Raw genomic sequence first — 19,911 nt, 5'->3', positions numbered from 1 at the left:
TGGAGTCAACTTTCTTAATAGATCTTTAACTTCCACGTCTTAGGGAAAAATGTTGATTCTACAGTGTCCTGTTTTGGCCCATCAACAATTAAAAATCTAGTTATATTTCATAAGGAAATTCAAATAAAACTCTCAGGCTAGAAGATTCTACTCACAAACACAACTTTTGTAATAAGCACTACATTTATTCATAAAACACTGTACCTGCTTGGTTTTACTCTACCACTGGTCAATGCCCTAAAATAATTAAATAATGAGGCTATAGATACATTTTCAAAATTCATGTCTTCAACTTCCATCCCTACTCATCTGGAGCCTATACAGTATCGAGCCAGTAGAGACTCCACTCTGAGTTCAGTGTAATGAACTGTCCTGGTTTTATGACCTAAATAAGCTTCTTGCTGAGAATGAGAGAGGGTAGAAGGACAGAAGATCAATCCTGCATATGTTCAAGTGGTGCACATTACTCTTCTTGCTTCCTGCCCCAGGACCCAGGGCAAACTGGCCTTCCTATTTCTAATCTTAGTTATATCCTCATAAAATGGAGGCCCAATAGGGTTGATGAAAACCACTACATAAGGGGGTTTAGGTAAGAGCAAGAAAAGCAATGTCCCCCAAATCCATGTGAATGATGCCTTCCGGAATAGTCTGGTGGTTCCTTGAGTGACTCAAGGAATACGGGTATTTCCTACAAGTTTAGATCTACTTACAAATGACCCTAGGAGGCCATTGAAGTAGTCTTTGCAGAAGAGTTACCACTTGTGCCCACTTTCCAGCTGTCAAATCAACATGGGCATCAAAGGAACCAGATGCCACAGAAGAGAACTTGCTTCAGAAAATCAGTGAGGATGTTCAGATCTATGAGACTTTGAGCATATGAGAATTGCCACTTTTGGGAATTGGAGTTTGACTGCACTACTGAGGGGAATCTAATGTGAGACATGTGCTTTTCTCTCTGAAGTTAACATCTACTAGCAAAGATGTATCAGAAACATAACACATTTATAGAAATTATCTTCCCTTCATCTTGCAAATATTAATGTGAACCTATGCTATGCATTATTCTAGGAGTCAAGTTATTTTAATGGACATAATAGACAAAAGTCATATATTTGTTTAACTAATCTTCAAATATAAATATTTTGGATATATGGTACATATAATAAATAAAAATACTATTCAACTTGGTGGATACTGACAGGATGGAAGCACAAATAAGAAATCTCTAGATCATATATAAAATAAATTTATTTTATTTAAATAAATATTAAATAATATTTAATTTAATTTAATATTTAATTAAATAAATATTAAATATTAAATATTATTATATATTTATTTAAATAAATAAATATTTATATAAATAAATATTTAAATAAATGTCATTTTTTATTGTTGTTGTTGTTGTTGTTGTTCCAGCAGTACTGTACTAGTATTAGAAACTACCTCATTATCTTCTTAGCCTACCTACATGAGTTCCTGACTTAAACTGGATTGAGGCCAGAGTGATAGTACAGTGGATAGGGCAAATGTGGATAGGACCTTGCAAATGACTAATGAAGTTTTGATGCCTAGCATCACATATTGGTCCTCTGAAACCCTTTAGAGTGAGCTCTGAGTATAGAACTAGGAGTAAGCTCTGAGCTCTGCTGAGTGTGTTCAAAAACAATTAAATAAAACAACAATGAACAAAGAAATTAAGCCAGGATCTCTAGTATATGAGTCACAAAAATAGTCTCTGTTAGAGTTGGTTCCAAATGGTCAGAATAAATGATTAAGTATAGCTTCCTTTATTTTTCTCCCTCTTGCAATTCCACACTCCAGAAAACTGTATGCACAGCTCTAATCACATGAAGTTCCTGGGTCGCAATGAACCATTCCAGTTTCCCCAGGATATAGTCCATAGTCAGTTCATCTGCTTTTTTTTCCTTTTCCAACACCAAAGCTTTCCCAGGGATGTCACTTTTCTTTGACTCTCTGCCAAAGCACTAGCAATGGTTACTGAGTGTTTTTGTAAAAAGAAACTCTCAAATAGCCTTTTCCCATTTCTTTGACTGATCTTTAGCTCCCCAAGATCCAGGATATCCAACCTTAAGAGAACACAAACCCTTATATGTATTCTACAGAAGATACAATGAAGAACTTTTATAGCAAAAAATAGTGAAAACCCAGAAAATATTGAGATAGGAATTGACATTAAAGTATCAATTTGGGGCCGAAGAGATAGCACAGCGGCATTTACCTTGAAAGCAGCCGACCCAGGACCTAAGGTGGTTGGTTCGAATCCTGGCACCCCATATGGTTCCCCGTGCCTGCCAGGGGCTATTTCTGAGCAGATAACCAGGAGTAACACCTGAGCACTGCCGGGTGTGGTCCAAAAAACAAAAAAAAAAAAAAGGCTCAATTTATCAAGATGATTTAACTTTCATAAATATATATGCACCAATAAAAGGGTAACAAAATTCATAAAACAACTGCTAGTAAATAATTTTATTTATAAATTTGAAGTGATACATTGATGGCAGCACATTAAGAGTAAAATATTTTTACACCTCATTCTTTCATTGGACTGATCTGCTAGACAGAACATCATTAATATGGAAACAAGTTTACATGGAGAATTTGGAGAAGTGGGATTAATTTACATGTTTAGGCCCCCATGTGTAAAAGCCAAAATAAGAGTTGTTTGCCAGCATACATGGAACATTCTCCAGGATTGATCACATCTGGGGCACAATTAGAGAATCCATAAAATAATGAAAATAGAATTTATATGAATTATCTCAGATCACAATATCATGAGGTATAAATTAACAAGAAAAAGAATTATGAGACAAGCTCCAACATTTGGATAATTAACACACTGCTAAGTAGCTTTGGATCAAGAAGAAAATCAAAGAAGACACAAAATACTTCCTCAAACTAAATGGGAATGTAGACACAAACTATCAGAATTTATGAGACACAAGAAAAGCAGTACTAAGAGGAATGTCATAGTAATTGGTTCATAGCATCATTTCATATCCCGAAAGAACTAAAAAATGAACGAATAGCACAGCTCAAGAAACAAGAAAAAGAACAAAAAGGGAACAAAAAGTAAATAATAAAAAATAACAAAAAAATGAGGACAAATATAAACAAACACCTAAAAATGTGAAAAAGCATTCATCAGTTATTATTGCAAATAAGAGAAATGTTAAGGTATCCTCACACAGGGAAAATTGTTTACATAAAAATACTGAAAATAACCAGTTTTTGTAGAAGATCTAGTATAAAAGGGAACCATCACTCACTTTGGAGGAAATGTTATCTGGTTTAACTTTTATGGACAACAATATGGAAGCTTCTAAAAGTCTAAGAATAAAGCTTTCATATGACCATATATTATTTTCTATCTATTCTAGGAATACAAAAACATTATTTTGAAAAAGTGTGTGTATACCTATCTTGATTGTAGTGCTTAATACTATAGATATGATATTGAAAATAATCCAAATATTCATGTACAGATTGATGAATGAATATATCATTGCATTTATACAGGAAAGAATATAATACAGCTGTAAGAAAAGATAAAACCTTGCAGTCTGCTGCAACTTGGGTGAATCTAGGTTTATTATGTTAAGTAAAATAAGGCAGAGGGAGAAAGACAAGTACCATATGATTTCACTCATTTGTATATATATGTATATATATACATGTATATATATGTATGTATATATACAGACAAAATCATTGAAGAGACAGTAAGTATGGATTAATGTCTAATTCTGGACTTGTATTACAGAATTTAGATTATAGAGCAGGGAGGGGGAAGTGGACACAGGTGGGAGAGTAGAAGCGATAGTGCAGTGGTAGGGCATTTGCCTTGTACATGGCTGACCCACGATGGATCTCGGTTCGATCCAGGTCCCATATGGTCCCCTAAGCCAGGAGCAATTTCTGAGCACATATCAAGGAGTAACCCCTGAGTTTGTGGACCAAAAGAAAACAACAAAAAAAGAAAAACATAAGGATATTGATCATAGGTGCAATAACTCTACATGAAGACTATCAACAAACTATTGTAAGCATGCACATGCAGCTCAACTACAAGAATTTTAAAAAAGAATAAAAATCTAGAAGCAAAGGGGATTTCCATCACCTGGAGAAAACTTAAAGAAATAAATTATAGTATAACCACCGAAGAAATGTAATATGGATACAAATATGCATATGGAGGCAATAAATCTTTGTCTAAGACAAGTAAAGAAATTATTGGCACAATTAGAAGGTAAGAACTATCTGGGAGTGGAGATGCAGGAGGAAAGGTGGAGTTTGGGAAAAAGTGTAGTTATATTTTGTCATCTTGGTCCTAGACAATTACATTCAGACAATAATTTAAAAGGACATACTTAGAGTGATTTTGGTCAAGAATGATTATGGTTCATTGTTTTCTGTGCTGTAAGGTCGTATAAAAAAGTAAATCTTATTAATATGAAATGATCTGGAATAAAAATAGAAAAGAGTGGAAAAGTTTAGTAAATTATGGAGAATGTTCAACACTTCAATTTTTAAATTTCACAATACAAGTAGGTAATAGAAGATGGCATCTGAGCAGACTATAGAGTGAAGGATGAAGTAACTGTCCAGTTATTGGGATGAGAGGATCTGGAAAAAGAAAGGAGAGAGGTTCTGATAGATCACTGGAATGAGATCTCTGGATGAAGTATTGCATTTCATGGCCATCACAAGAGATGGTAATAAACATTTATCTTTGATGAAGAGTGAAACTGACATCCTAAGGTTTGAGTTTAAAGTGAGGTCATACCTTATATAACAGAATTTCTCAGCACTGCACTTTAAGACCTGATTTTGGGAAGATCTATAAGAGAAGTCTCAGATTATTGATCTTGCTGGATTTGGGGTAATGGAGATAGGTCTGGTGAAAAGCAGCCATTTATGGGTTTGGAAAACTCACCTAGATTTGCTGGTAAGTCCAGTGTAGGATGAAAGTCATCTGAGAGTTGCTGGTGCCAATGAATTTTTTTGCCATTATAATTGAAGGACAATTTACTGTTAATGAGATTAATGGAAAAATATATAAGATGGATAGAAAAAGTAAGTTGAAGTAAAAGAGTATATATTCAATCATGGAAATCTGTAGTTGTCAGCTCTCTTCCCTTCCATTGCTTCTTGTATCTCCATAAAACCATGGAGGGGGGGGCAGGAAAGTTTCTAATTAAAACCGTGTCTGTCCTGCATGTTTAATATTTATAATAATAATTTTGGTAAAGCAGTGCCAGGAGATTGAATGACTCTAATATAATTCTTTTGCTCCAAGCTTGGGAGGTTTCGATTTCTTACTACCTTTTCAGTTCCAGACTCCTGTGGCTATTAATCTTATTAGTGAAGTTCCGCTTTCTCTCCTTGAAATAATTTCTTTGAGCTGGCATGCCTCAAGCTTTTTCCTCTTTGGCATTTCACAGGCCATTTTTCTATCATGTTTTTTTCTGTTCTATAACATCAGGGGGTCACCATTTGTTTAATGCCAGTCAGTTTGGCACTTTCACCCTGTCTAGAGAGTGTTGGTTGTAGAGAATGAAACAAATAAATGTATAAGGAGACAAATATATACACATAGAGATGTCCAAGATGTAAGGTCCCTTGGCAGCCATCATTTATCTTCACAGGATGGCTATTTATTTACTTATTTATTTATTTATTTATTTATTTATTTATTTATTTATTTTGCTTTTGGGGCCCCACCCAGTGAATCTCAGAGGTTACTCTTGGCTATATTCTCAGAAATAGCTCCTGGCTTGGGGGACCATATGGGACACAGGGGGACTGAACCACAGTCTGTCCAAGGTTATCACGTACAAGGAAATGCCCTAACCCTTGCACCACCACTCAGGCCCCAGGAGGGCTATTTATTTCATTCAGACACAGAATTTTACATCGCCAATCAGCCGACATTTTAAAAACCCTACATTGTTTAAGCTATTCTTTTTTATACAAAACAAAATTTATTTTAGTGTACAGATTTGATGTTAGTGGTAAAAATTTCCTTTACTTTGCTTTGGACCACACTTGATGCTGTTCAGAGGTAGCTCCTAGCTGTGCTCAGGGGACAATGAATGCGATGCTTAAGATGGAATTTAGGCTTCCTGTATGCATATGACAAGTTTGTTGTGTTTTCTCCGTGAATCTAAATTTTTCAAAATAAAAACAGGCGGTATAATTAAAAGAACTTTTCTAGTAGTTATCAGTTTTACGAATTTTGTGAAACACATAGCATATTCAGCTTGGTAAGCAATTCAATTAGTCCTTTGGCAACTGATTTGTATTTTATGTCCCATATGGCTCTATTTTTAAAAAGGATTATTTTATTTTCTAGTCATTCACTTATCTATGATGTTAGTTATTTTATTAAGCGTGTTAAATATTATGCAAATACACAAAGAACTTTCTAATTTTTAGGTTTAACTGTTTTTGTTTAACTAGTTTACATTAATTTTAAAACAGAAAATGCAAATAGATGCTCAGTTTTTATATTTTCTTTACTTACTTATTATTTATTTGTTTGCTTTAGTTTGGGGTCTATACAGTGCTCAGGGCTTATTCCTGGCTATGTTTAGATTATTTCTTCCATACCACATTATTTACTTGTCCTGTTATCTATTCTAGTCTTTCTTGGGTCCACCTTTTGTATTTTAAGACCTAAATTGTTTTCTGCAGGGGAATATCATAACTTTATGTTTTTGGTCAGGGGACAATTTTCCACAGAACTTTACACCTTCACATTGCTGTTCTGTGGGTCAGGGTGCAAAGGCAGGCAGTCTTTCCTATGATCCTGCAATAGCAGATGCAAAAGTTCCATCCAGACTTAGAAATGAGGTGAATACTTCATTCAGCTCAGCGATACAGATCTGTTTGAGGAGAAGAATTTCTTTTCTTAGCAAGCATTCAGTCACCTCCCTAGGCTAGAGATCAGTAGTTAAAGCTCAGGATGATCCAGAATTCTGACCTCAACTCTCTAGAAATGATGTCTCAAAACTCTCTGTCCTCCCTTCTTCCACCACAGTTCAAAGGATTGGGAACACAAATGAAACAGGATCTGGCACTTTCCATAGAGGTATAATACTCATTTCCATCCATGATACACTTGGGGTTAAATCCGGAGCCATGAGTTGGTAGGTATGTTAAGTGTTGATAATGAAAATACTGTTTTGCTGTGAACCTGGATTAGGGTCAAGATCACACATATGTGAGTGGGAGGCAATGAAGGAAAATATAATCCTAAAAAGATCAATTATCCCCACTGTCTATTTCGGAGAAAGGTATATTTAAGAGCATAATGTGAAAAGAGAATGAGTCCCCTGGTTCCATAGGAACTTTTAAATGTCTCCTCTTTGGACTCCAGAAACTAGTGGAAACTAGTGAGGCCATTGCTGAACGGGAAAGGAGCTTGTTGGTAACAGTGGTTAGTGGGCAGTAGGGTACACATCACCAACAGGTGAAGGGCATGACTGTATTTAATCTGACTTTAAATTGCTCCTATTTCTTTGAGATTTTATGAAAGAGTTGTCCATATTTACAATCTGGGGTCTGGTGTTTGTGAGAAGATGGAAGATCTTGTTCTAACCTTGAGAAGGAAAAAAGGTACCTAGTAGAGGATATAAGTTAGTGCCTACCAGCACAGGGTACCTATCCTGCGGAATGGGGCCCCTCAGTGGCAGCAAGTGGTAACAAAAGTTCTCTGATTTAGGAGGCAGGAAGTGGAGGAAAATAGTTTTACTGAGTATGTGGCCTGTAATCTAGGACCTCTCAGGACAATCATATAAATTATAATAACAACCCTCATCCAGACTTTAGGTCTATATAACTAATTCCTATGTGTCCAGGTTTAAGAATGATTATTTAGTGGCCAGTCACTTTAAAGAAAATGCCTAAGATACCATTTTATGCTTACTTACTTTAATATGTATATCATAATGTGAAGGCAAGTTGCTTCAAGTAAAATTCACTTGTAATAGTGACAATAGTACTATCCTTGTCATGACTAAAAATAAGATAACATTTTATATTTTATCAATTAGTCATGCACATATTTCCTGTACACTTATTTTAAGAATAGTCATTAAAGTTGAATTAATGTTCACCAAAGATTCATGTATCACTGCAATGAGTTTATGTATCTTCTACCATTTTCTGTAACTGTTGTCCCTCTCTACCTCATGTTCTTTTGTCATTTTGCATCATACTCAGTGATGGCCAGGAATTACTCCTAACTCTATGTGTATATGGTCATTGGTATATATATGTGTGTGTGTGTATATGACCATTGGTCTATATATATATACATATATATTTTTTTTCTTGTGTATATGTTTAACAACTTCTTAAGGATCATTTTTTGCTATAGTCAGGTGACCATATGGATACCAAGGATCAAACTCAGGTCACATTCAAAGCAAATATGCTACCTGCTATACCATTGCCCTGGCCCCAACAATTAGATATTCATAGTGTCATTTCCATGATATAGTTAACTCTGATGCATGGAGATCTAGCTATTTGATCTAGACATATACTCAGCTTCTACTTCTAATTTTTATTAGACTACATTATAGGTCGATAGTAGACTTTGTAGACTTTATAGACTACTACTATGATCTATCAGGTTTGTGTTTTTTTGTTTCTTTGTTTGTTTGTTTGCTTTTTGGGCCACACCCCACGTGTTCACAGGTTATTCCTGGCTCTGCACTCAGAAATCACTCCTGGCTGGCTCAAGGGACCACATGGAATGCCAGGGATCAAACCCAGGGCCACCGCATTCAATGGAAATTTCCTACCTGCTGTGATATCACTCCAGTCCTGAGGCATAAGCTTTTGTCTCTTTGTGTGATATTAGAATTATTAGTCACAGCCTACATTCATTAGTTCATTACCTTTACAATTTTCTTTTCCAAAAAACTACACAATTTCTATAATGTTAAATCTTCCAGTCCCATCTTTCTCTTCAGGTACATATAAAATATATCATTTTAACTTCACTGAGATCCATCTTTAGATCAGCAGTTTTATTTATGCTGACTTGTCTATTGCTTTGTTACTACTATGTATACATTACCTGTGTCAGATCACCTGATATATTTAACTTTCTTAGTTGTCTTTAGCTGACTTATATTGTTTAGCATGACATTCTTCAGATCTATCCATATTGATGCCAAAAGTTAGACAGTCTTTCCTTAATTTTGATCAATCTTTCATTATGTATGTTTGACAGCTTCTTAATCCATCCACATCTCCTGAAGCACTTGAGTTGTTTTCTGATTGTGGCTACTGTAAAGAGTACTGCACTGAAAAGAAGTTCTGAATATTATCTTTTACACATTAGTGTTTGGTGTCATTCTGATACATACCTCAGAGTGGAATTTTTGCATGATATAGTATTTTACTTTTAGTTTTTTTTTTTAAAATAATTTTTCAGACTGTTTTATACCGAGTCTGAAGTAGTTTTAACCTTTAGTAGTCTTACATCAGTGACTGGGGTTTTCTTTTTAATCTCATCCTCACCAGCACTTGTTTCTGGTCTATTTGACCTAGGGATCACTCCTAAAAGGATATTGAAGACCCTATAGGACACCAGTGACCAAATCCAGGTAGGCTACATAGAAAACAAGCACTCTATTCACTATACTACCACTCCCAAGATTCTGAGCTCTTGAGGATGGGTGGGCAATGATGAGAAAGGAGCAGAATGAACTGGGGATCAAACCCTGGTCAGCTGCATTTGCAAGGCAAACACACTTACTACTATACTTATCAAATGTACTGTTGATCTACATCTATTATGAAGTTATTACAGTAGCCTGTGCCCATATATTTCTGGCCTCTTTCTCCCAGGGATCCACTTATTAACCTGTTCTGAAATTTGGAAGCATAAAAATTTTCCTGGCTTCCAATATAAAGCCTTTTTTCTCAATAATCTTTATTTAGGTTATTTTATTAGGTTAGTTTCTAGAATGTTTCTTCTCTTTTCCTTCCTTCCTTCCTTCCTTCCTTCCTTCCTTCCTTCCTTCCTTCCTTCCTTCCTTCCTTCCTTCCTTCCTTTCCTTCCTTTCTTCCTTCCTTCCTTCCTTCCTTCCTTCCTTCCTTCTTTCCTTCCTTCCTCCCTCTCTTCCTTTTCTTTCTCTTTCTTTTTCTTTCTTTTTCTTCTTTCTTCTTCTCTTTCTTTCTTTCTTTCTCTTTCTTTCTTTTTCTTTCTTTCTTTCTTTCTTTCTTTCTTTTCTTTCTTTCTTTCTTTCTTCTTTCTTTCTTTCTTTCTTTCTTTTCTTTCTTTCTTCTTTCTTTCTTCTTTCTTTCTTTCTTTCTTTCTTCTTTCTTTCTTCTTTCTTTCTTTCTTTCTTTCTTCTTTCTTTCTTTCTTTCTTTCTTCTTTCTTTCTTCTTTCTTTCTTTCTTTCTTTCTTTCTTTCTTCTTTCTTTCTTTTTCTTTCTTTCTTGACCACATTCCATGATTTCCATTGGTTATTCCTGGCTATGAGCTCAGAAATTGCTCCTGATTGAGGACCATATGGGATGCAGGGGGATCTAATCAAGGTTTGTCCTAGATTGGCCATGTGCAAGGCAAACGCCCTACTGCTGTGCTATCACTCTTACCCTAGAATGTTTTTTTTTTCTAGCATACACTACCCCCAGAGGTCTCCATCTCTCTGCCAGCAACAATGTGAAAATAAAAAAATATCAATCTTTTGATTGAGCTTAGGTTTTAAGTTCCATTGAGGAAATCCACTGATCAAAAGAATATGATTAATAAGTCAAATTTATATTGTAAAAGTAGTTCTTACTTCAGTGTTATTGTGTCCAATATGAAATAAGCCTGATTTACAATACTAGAAATTCATATATAATGTAATATTTGCCAAATATGTCTGTATACTTGATGATTACTTGTTTTATTGTTTTGTCTTATACTTTCTTGAACACATAAAATATTTCAATTCTTAATGAATAATGTTTGGTGAGGAGCTTAAATTATGGAAGTGTGTTAGGTTACACCTTATTTTATCTAAAAAAAAATCATCTTTGGTTTCTTTTTATCTGTTTGTTTGCAACTTGGTTTTACACAAAACAAAGACTTTTTTTTATATGTAAACCAGGGTGGGACAGGCTAAGAATAGCCCGAGTTATCTACCCTTTCTCTTCCTTACTGCCCCACTTGGAGGTGGTCTCTGTACTCAATAAAAACATTAATAGCAGGCATCTTGCTTGATAACAGGGTAAAATATTGCTGGACTATATGTGTTTCACTTTCAGCTTGGTTTGGGTTATTTCATGTGTGACCCTGATTCAGACTCGTTTACCTGGGGTTGAAGATATGGCACATGGGTGATTTTACAGAAGAGGTTTGTGTTTGTGTTAATTCCAACAGTTGAGATAATATTTTTCTCCCTCCTCATTATTGCCCACCCATTCTTCCCCCAGACAGAACCACTGAATAAGACACTTTAGTGAGTCAGAATTTTAAGGACAATGTAATATAGTTTATTTTATATTTAGAAGAAATTACAACAATAAAGAAAAAATTGATTAATATGATGATATGATCAAATGAACACATGATAGAGACTAAAACATTGAGAATCTCAGTACAGCACATGTCAGGTCTGAGCAATGGGCTGCTCTTGAGGTGCTAAAAGAGCTCACACCTTCTATTGACATTTCATTTTTTCTGTTACTATGACATTTTTAGATATCTCCCTGGTTATGCTTGAGGTACCTAAAGGAAACAAAGAAGAGATTAATACATGGTGCCAACACTGAGGTAAAGAGAGCTCACACAGCAGCAGAAATGGAACAAGAAGCAGTAGAATGAAACATATTAGCACATCTGACCCCTCACAATGATAGCCCCTGCAGGGCCAGAACAACTTCCCTAAAAGACAGCCAAAAATACAGCACCTGAGAACTCTTACAGCCACCAAAGCCACCAGCCAGAGATGAACAAGACGGGGTCCATCATTCTACACAATGACCTTATTATGAAGCATATTCCTGTTATTAGCAGGATACATGCTAATACATGCAATTAGCATGTACCTAATAGCCCAAACTTCAGAGTATGAGATACTCAACCATAGAGAAAAATTCCAGGCAGCTGAAAACACAGTATCTGGGAGAAGCAGAAAGACAAAGAGGAACTGACTGAAGGAGAGAGAAGCCTCAGCAGTTGGAGCAAGAAGGTGTCCCGGCAGGATCATGTGTGCCTGGCACCTAGCAGCAGCATTTCTTCTGACAGCAGCACTTCTGCTGGCAGCAGCAGCCCTTCCCGCAGCCACAGCCCTTCCCGCAGCCACAGCTACAGCAACAAGGTTTGCAGCAGCAGGAGCGGCGGCAGCAGCAGCAGACCACGGGGCTGCAGCAGCACCCACAGCAGCCGCAGCAGCCACCACAGCCACCACAGCCACAGCCACCACAGCCACAGCCTCCACAGCCACAGCCACCACAGCCACAGCCACCACAGCCACAGCCTCCACAGCCACAGCTACCACAGCCACAGCCACAGCCGCCACAGCCACAGCCTCCACAGCCACAGCCGCCACAGCCACCACAGCCACAGCAACCCATACTGTCAGTAGAGAGGTTTCAGGAGAGGGAAGTGAGGAGGTTTGTTCAGGAGGTGAGGGAAGATGTGGCCCTTCTGGCCAGAGCAGCCCTTATATACAAAAATCTTTAAGTAGAATCCGGAGTCACTTCCTCATTACTGTTTATACATTGCCCCAAAAAAAGATTTCACGAGATCTCTGACACTCTTCCTGTTGAACTGGCTTGGCCAATTAACACTGTTATCTTTAACCTGTATTCTCTTCAATCATTTATATTTGGATCACAAATACCTCTGCTAATGTAGGTGTCCTGAGAATTTAAATGTTTATTTATTTATTTTTTTGTCATGATGCCTGGCTATATTCAATTCACCTATTCAATTGTGGAAGTGCCTGCAATAATCAATAAAAATCTTGGCATTTTTATCACCATCTGAGTCAATTTCTAAAGTAAGATAAAGGTTTTGCATATGTTTCTTAGACATTACAGTTTTAAAAGGTGTTAGTTATATTCATTGTTGATATTCATTAAATACCAAAGTTAACAGAAACTTTTATAGAGGGTAAGTGGAAAACCAGATTCAAAGGGAAAAGTGTACGTGTCTCTAAATGTAGCACGTAGCATAGCTAACCTTAAATAAATATAGGCTTTATCTTAAACAAATATAGGTTTTATCTGACTCCTGCCTCTGTGCTCAGAAGTCACTCCTGCCAGGTTCGAGGCACTAGATGGGATGCCAAAATTCGAACTTGGGTCTATCCTGTGTTGGCCAGTTGCAAGGCAAATGCCTTATCATTCTGTTATTGTTCAGGCCCTCATATATTAAGTTTTAAAAGTACTGTTTTTTGCAACTAACTTGGAGTTCATTTGCCAAGAGTGAGGTTCTTGCTTATGTGTTGAATCACTGTGAAATAGAAAACAAAATGGAGTATTTATTTGAAAGATTTGGTTTGGTGTGGATGACTATAAATACTGAACCTCCATTGCCCAGATTAGGGTTGGGCACAGTTTATAACGTGTGCACAGCAATGGAATTTTATTCTTTGCCTGTTTTTTTTTTTCCTTTTCATTTTTTGAGGGCACTTTTGGCAGTATGCAAAGGTTAACTCCAGGTCAGTATTCAGGGATCACCACAGTCATGTTCAGGGAAGCATGTGTTTTTGCTGGCGCTCCTATATATATATATATATATAAATATATAATATATATATATTATATAATATATATAAAATATGCTCCAATCCTCTGAGTTATGTCTCCAGATATTTCTCTCTCACTTTTAATTGGTTTACCACATCTATCTTATTTTTATGAGCACAGATTCAGACTTCTTCATAATGCCAGGCATAGCAATTAAATAGCATTAACCGCCCACCAGATGTGAGTTGGACCCTTTTTGATATTCATTATACATACTCTCCTTCAGTAGCCTTAGTTTTGTTTGTTTTAGTTTGACATAGTCTATTTCCTTTGTTATATACTACATATAAGTAGAATTATTTGGTATTTGTTTTTCTCTTTTCATTTTATTTAATATGACTTTTTCCAATCCTATAAACGTTATTAACAATGAACAGTAAGCTTTATATTTTTCTTAAATTAGACTGCTTTTAAGTATTACATACATATAAAATTTATCACTCATCTGGCATTAGACATTAAGTTCTTTTTAGGTCTTAGATATTGTAAATAGCACTGCAAAAAAACCTAAGTGTGCACAAATCTGTTCAAAAAAGTTTTTATATGCTCTTGGGATAGAGACTCAGGAGTGGATTTCTGTCATATGATGGATCCATTTTCAATATTTTGAGGACTTCACAGATACTAGCTCTTGACTGACTTGACTGAATGTCTTCCACAAGGCCTACCTATCAGATTTGCCTTTCCAGAAGCTCACACAAGAGGGATCTTCCTAGGATTAAATTGCAACTTTATGCAATGGAGTCATCCTGAATTTGGTGGGACCTGCTTTCCTCCTCAAATGCTGTTAGTTTGGAGTTACATTACAATCCCTTTTAAAAGCCGATTTTGAAAACAAACAGCAAAAACCCCACAAGGATCTTGATTTAATTGCTGTCCACCAGAAAGCTTTTGGAATTCTTCTGCTTTTACACTTGATTTTCCAGCATTTCAGAGAAAGCCATTGTATACATACTCAGGCCAAGTGTCTAGGACCCATGTCTAAATTGCAAGTGTAGTATGAGGGCTTAGCATTGATTGTCTTATGCCCAATCATTTCAGAACTGAAGATATGACACCATTATTTCACACAGAGCTCCAAGTTTCCTAAGGTGTCTGCTAAAAATGGCAATGTTATGGCAAGGGTACTCAAGAGGAAGTCAATAAAGTCTTGTGAGATTCTTCTGTGAATACTAGACTAAAAATAAAGCAGGGGGTAGTATATAAGGGGTCCCCACAGCAGAAGGACATCATCTTCCCTCACCTCTTGAACCAACCTTCTCCCTCACCTCTCCTGAATCCTTTCTACTAACATCATGGGTTGCTGTGGCTGTGGTGGCTGTGGCTGTGGTGGCTGTGGCTGTGGTGGCTGTGGCTGTGGCAGCTGTGGCTGTGGAGGCTGTGGCTGTGGAGGCTGTGGCTGTGGCTGTGGTGGCTGTGGCTGTGGTGGCTGTGGCTGTGGTGGCTGTGGCTGCTGTGGCTGCTGCTGCAGCCCCGTGGTCTGCTGCTGCTGCCGCCGCTCCTGCTGCTGCAAACCTTGTTGCTGTAGCTGTGGCTGCGGGAAGGGCTGTGGCTGCGGGAAGGGCTGCTGCTGCCAGCAGAAGTGCTGCTGCCAGAAGTGCTGCTGCCAGAAGAAGTGCTGCTGCTAGTGTTTCTGTTACTGCTTCTAAGGTTTCTTTCTGTCCTTTGCTTGGCTTCTCTTCTCTTCCTCTTCTTGCTACCTGGGCTTTATGGAACTGTCCTTTTCGTTTCACATACTCTTAAGTTTACACAATGGTTTCATTTTTTAAAAATAGATGAATGGACATTATATACAATGTTGTCCAAGGGAAAAGTTAATGAGCATCTTGATTTTTTTGAGTTCTATACAGAGAGAAAATGATTTGTAGTCCACTTGCTCCTTTCAGTTATTTTTATATGTACTTATACCCTCTCCATAAATACCTCTCCTTTCATTGATCTCTTGGATGCTTTTTCTCTCTATGTTCCCATAAAAATTATCAATAAAATGCAAAAATTAAAACTGTTCTGTGCTGTTTATCTTGCTTTTTTCTTTACTTTACTTTTATTAAACAATGTAAGTAAACGAGAGATGTGACACCCCAAAAAATGGCCTCTTGGGGTTTTATAAAATTTTATGGGTCAACTTATCAGATGATTTATGTGAGTCCTGTCATCCTATCACTGGTCAAGTAATTTATATGAATTGAAAAAGTCTTGAGAAACAAGTTGGTTTCTTCACTTTCTTCGTGTTCAGCCTCTTTCAGCCACCCATTGGAAATGCCTGGGAAGAAGAGGCCTTAAAAAGTATGAAAAAAAAAAAAAAAGAAAGAAACTACCTATAGGGCAAGACCACTATATCTCACCAGCCCCACCAAGACCATCATTAGTCTATACTGAGTTTCACTTGATCTACATGGCATGTAGAAATGGTTTCTCAACTCCCAGTGAGAAATTTATCTTTAAAAGTAAAAAAGTCAGGCCTAAGCTCAGTTCAAGTTTTCTAGGAGCATTGCTTTGCCTCAAAGAAAATAATTTCAAGAGGAAATAGTGAATTAATATTGTTTTATTTAGAAAAATTGGAGGGAGAGATAGAGGAGAGAAAGAGAGCACAGGTTTCTCCAGAGGGGAGAAAGACCATAGAGGAAACATTTTTTATTGAATGTGAGTGACACTCAAGAAAGAGAAAGAATGCATTTAGAGAATGCATGCCTCTTGAAATTAGAAAGTTTTTGGTGTATAGGGCTTCCTCTAAACTTCCCCCATTTAGGTATGTCTGTTGATAGGGCATTCTCAAGAAAAAGAGCCTTGGCTTTTGATGGTCATTTTTATATTCTTCTCATGGCCTTTCATGTTTTGGGAGTGTCTCATTTTCTGGGTGGTGCCTCAGTTTCAGTATCTTAGGGTACCTTCAATTTCTAGATCTAAAAAGAGCTAAGTATTTTCAATTCATGTCTTTGAACTGCTCCAGGAACGGTAACTAAAATCACATCTTGGTTTTATTAATGGAGGAAAAATCTCAATATTAACTTCATCCCTTCCAATCTACTTGCCTGCTATAATACCACTTATTATGGTCTTCTCTGAACTGGGACTATATATAATAGTTCAGTAAATTATATTCTTGCATAGTTTGTTGCCTTCTTATGCACAAATATTATGGCCCAGTATGAAATAATGACAACTATGCCCAAAGGCCACTGGGTAGTGCATCATTTAAAGAACTGGAACAACCTACACAAAGAGAAGACATTGGGGGTGTTTTGAAGTATTAGCAATGTCTTGATAGTGGAAAAGATGTTATAATGGCATATATTGTAAGAAAATTAAAAAGAAGTAAAAAATTGAAGGTTGAGAAAATTCAACACATAGAGAGTTAACAATTCATGAATTTGGCCTAAGTATTGCACATATAAAATAATCACAGCAAATGAGTACTGTAATTTTGAAGACAGATATTTTTATAATAACACCAGCAGCAATAACAATGAATAACTATCTTATCCTTAAATCTGAGCACTCGTCTAAGTGTTTTGGTAAAGCATTATTTTTACCTCATTGAGCTGACAGGAAAATGGTACCAAGAGATTAGGTAACTTGCTGTAAAGTTCTAGCTGTTGCTATGGAATTTTGATACACAATGATAGAAGTTAGTGAATACTTTTAGGAAGGGAAGATTAACTATGTGACAACATACAAAATCGGTTGATGGGAGAAATGGAAACTGTCAGTAATCCTAGATCACTTACAATAAAGTAGTGTTATGGGGTATCTGTGTGTAATACAAGCCCAATGAAAACCCACTGAACAATGGCAATGTGTGCAATGTCAAAATACGACAAGGGAACCGTGGTGATTGCTATGAACTGGACGACATCCACCCAAAATTCATATGTAGAAACCCTTTCATGATGAAGTTTGCCAAAGGAGCAATGGGAGATCATCAGGCTTAGACTCAACCCACCTACCCAAACTTGTGTGTTTCCTGATAGGATTAGTATTCTGATTAGATGAAAAGGAGTGTTTACTCTGTTTATCTTCTGACCCTCCCCCTCAAGAATAGATCCAGTGGAAAGGAAGCAATGAAGCAAGGTCTTCCCAGAACTTACTTAACCAGGCTATATCACCTGGATAGCTGTTCAGATTTCTAGATTCTAGAGGGAAGATAAAACTTTGTCATTTATGTACTCCAATTTAGGGCATTTATTGTGGCATATTGAACTGCCAAGTATATAATAATATAAGGATACATCTCAAAATTCTGAGATTTTTGTATGTATAAGGTAGTCCAATTTTAAATTTTACAATAAACATAACAAGTGGGTGAGAAATTGACCATTTCCTTTAAGAGTATTTATTTCACTGTAAAGTAAAGAGGGACAAGGAGCAGAAAATGTTAAAAGTCTAATAAGTGAGAATATAAAGCTATCATAAATTAGTGTGCCCTCGTACAAATTTATTTTGTTTTTGGCATATTTTGAAAAGAGGCAGTCTACCGTATTTAATATGTTGACTAACCTAGAAGGTTTTAGGCTTTAAACAATCTCTTGATTTGGTCTACTTATTTAATCTTGTATTAAAATTGTATAAAAATAGAGTATTTTCTAGTTCTAGATTCTGAATCCAAATATTCCTGATAAAAGTGAATGGAAAAGATCTACATTTCCAACTGCTTGAAGTAGTGATGCTTGTCTGTTTTTGTAACTAAGTGAGCAAAAACCCTATTCTATAGAAATTCACTTCTGAGGTAGTGATTTAACTTTTAATTTTTATATCAAATAAGTGACTCTGGTTTGATTCCTGACTTCACTTTTTCAGTGCATCACCAGCTTGTAGCTAATGAGTTCCTGGCCTTAGAGTCCCACATCCTCAGGCCATAGTATTGAACTACTGGTTCAGTTGGTGAGAATGTATTGGCATAACCCTATGCCCCTTAAACACAGTTTGGTATACTCCTGAGAAATGAAGAAACTTTCCTCAAAATAGGTAAAGCTATTTTCAACAAGCCCATGGCAAACATTATATTCAAGGGGGAAAAACTAAAAACATTTCTCTAATATCTGGCACAAGATAAGGTTGCCCACTTTTATCACTAGTGTTCAATATATCTGGAATTTCTTGCTATAGCAATTATGCAAGAAAAATATGTCAACACAATTTGGGATGTATTCATCTAGGAAAAATTGCTGTATTCTGCACAAAGTACTTGTTGACAGTTGCAAAAATGATCTGTATTATAGTGAGAATTGTGCCCCTTAAAATTTATATGTTGAAGTTCTAATGCCAGTGTGAGTTGTTGAAGAAGGACCTAATTAAGAATGTGATTAGGGCCCGGAGAGATAGCACAGCGGCGTTTGCCTTGCAAGCAGCCAATCCAGGACCAAAGGTGGTTGGTTCGAATCCCGGTGTCCCATATGGTCCCTCGTGCCTGCCAGGAGCTATTTCTGAACAGACAGCCAGGAGTAACCCCTGAGCAATGCCGGGTGTGGCCCAAAAACCAAAAACCAAAAAAAAGAATGTGATTAAGGGTAAAGGAGGACATAAGGAAGGCCTCCAGTAAGACAGGTGTCTTCCTTTTTTTTTTTTTTTTTTTTTGTAAAGAGGGAAGATGGGGGAAAGGTGGTATATGATTTAGGGTCCAATAGAATGGGAGTAGGCAATAGGGAATGTTCAGAGATAGAGAGGAAAAGCTGTATGAAAACACAGCAAGAAGAGGATGTGTTTATAAATAAAGGAAAAAGGAGCGAGGGAAACTAATTTCCAAGTACCTTGTTCTTGATTTTCCATTCTCCAGAACTGGGAGAAATTAAGTTGCTTTTAAAGACCACCAGTTTGTGATATTCTTTTATGACAGCCAGTGGAGTCATAGTTTAAATTCAACAGATTAACAAGCTAAGGAGATGTTGGTTAGGAGATCTTTCAGTACACAATGTTTCTTAATAATTGGCTGTAGAAAGTAGCTGTAGAAAGACTCTCAGGATAATGAGTCACTACTCATTATGTGTCTGGGATTGAGTGGATAAAGGGGAAAAAGTTATTTTTCCTCTTTACCTTTTTTATTCCACATATTTTTTTAGAAAGAAAACATTACTATTGCTGTGACTACAAATAATGAAAAAGGAAACTTTACTGATATATAT

The sequence above is a fragment of the Suncus etruscus genome, chromosome 2, assembly GCF_024139225.1.
Source record: "Suncus etruscus isolate mSunEtr1 chromosome 2, mSunEtr1.pri.cur, whole genome shotgun sequence".
Classification (NCBI taxonomy): domain Eukaryota; kingdom Metazoa; phylum Chordata; class Mammalia; order Eulipotyphla; family Soricidae; genus Suncus; species Suncus etruscus.
Note: the sequence above shows the minus strand (reverse complement) of the source record.